Here is a 1,750-nt window from a genome sequence, read left to right on the forward strand (position 1 = left end):
ATTGAAATTGTCAACCTAAGTCAGTTTTCTTCTTACTTGGATCCATAATCAACACCATTGATCAAGAAATCAAAAGATGGATTGTATTGGGAAAATCTGATGTCAGTGACCTCTCCACAGTTTTAAGGACCAACAATACCAGTTTAAAGAATAAGGTGCACTTGGTCCAGTCCATGGTCTTTTCAATTACTTGCTATGTGTCTAAAAGTTGGACCATGAAAAAGGATGATAAAAGTATTGATGCCCATGTGGTCTCAGCATGAGCCATCACTTCGTGAAAGTGGAGTGGGCAACGTATTAAAAATTTGGACAAATCCAATCAAATGGATTAAGAAATTATGGTACTTTAATATAATGGAATACTACGCAACACTCAACAATGATTTTGTAACTTACTACGTAACTTGGGAGGGATTGGAGAGCATTATGCTGAGTGAACTAACTCAGTCCCACAAGGATAAATATTGTCTAAAACCATTGTTGTAGAATGAGCATGAGGATCCAGGGCAGGGAAGGGGAGGGTGGAAACAGAGGGATGAGGATGAGTGGGGGTGGGAGTAGGATTAATCATGGGTTTGTACAGTTTCATAGGGGCTGAGGGAAGTTGAAAGAATCTGGTGTGAAAAACAATGTATTCTAATTTTGTAAATAAACTAGCATAATAGAAAAAAGGAAGGAGAAAAATATAAAATGAGGAATCTACAGCTGCATTCATCAATGAAGTCAAGAGAGCTTCTAAAAAAAGGAAGTTGGACAGGTTCATTGATAATAAAGCATTGTATGATGCATTTTCAGCATTTGGTAATATCTTGTCATGTAAGATGGTTTGTGATGAAAATTGTTCCAAGGGCATTTTGTTCCATTTGTGCGTTTTGATACACAGAAGACAGCTGAGCAAGCTATTGAAAAAATGAATGGGATGCTTCTGAATGAAAAGCATTTGTTGAATGATTTAAGTCTCACAAAAAATGAGAAGCAGAACTTGGAGCTAGGGCAGAAGAGTTTACCAATGTTACATCAAGAATTTTGGAGAAGACATGGATGACGTGTGCCGTAAGGATCTCTTTGGCAAGTTTAGACCTGCCTTAAGTGTGAAAGTAATGACTGATGAAAGTGGGAAGTCCAAAGGTTTTGGATTTGTGAGCATTGAGAGGCATGAAGATGCACAGAAAGATGTTGGTAAGATGAATGGAAAGGAGATCAGTGGAAAACAAAGTTATGTTGGTTGAGCTCAGAAAAAAATAGACTGACAGATGGAACTTAAGTGCAAATTTGAACAGATGAAGCAAGATAGGCTCACCAGATACCAGGGTGTTAACTTATCTGTGAAAATCTTGATGGTATTGATGATGAATGTCACCGCAAAGGGTTTTCTCTATTTTTTTTGGGGGGGGTGTTTCTCTATTTGGTACAACTACTAATGCAAAGGTTACGAGAGAGAGTGATCACAGCGAAGGATTTGGTTTTGTATGTTTCTCCTCCCCAGAAGCAGCCACTAAAGCAGTTACCGAAATGAATGGTAGAATTTTGGCCATGAAACTGTTGTATGTAACTTCAGTTCAGCGCAATCAATTCAATGTTGGGAGAAAGGCTGAATGTTGGATAATAAGATAGATTGTCGGTTAGTGAGGAGTTAAGTATATTTGAGATATGTTGGGCTCAAGTAACCAAGGAGCGGAGTCATCATGGTTACTGCCCCAAGGAAAAGGCAACAGTTTAGTGAGTCCAGGGCTTCAGGGTTGGATAGGGC

General features: G+C 38.8%; 1 pseudogene; it reads left to right on the forward strand.

Moving 5' to 3' along the window:
- The first annotated feature begins 259 nt into the window (after positions 1-259).
- On the forward strand, positions 260-1,516 carry LOC102852591 (annotated as a pseudogene).
- Positions 1,517-1,750: the final 234 nt, after the last annotated feature.

This window comes from Elephantulus edwardii, unplaced genomic scaffold (genome assembly GCF_000299155.1).
Source record: "Elephantulus edwardii isolate Elephantulus edwardi_28Jun2011 unplaced genomic scaffold, EleEdw1.0 scaffold00040, whole genome shotgun sequence".
In the NCBI taxonomy this organism is placed as follows: Eukaryota; Metazoa; Chordata; class Mammalia; order Macroscelidea; family Macroscelididae; genus Elephantulus; species Elephantulus edwardii.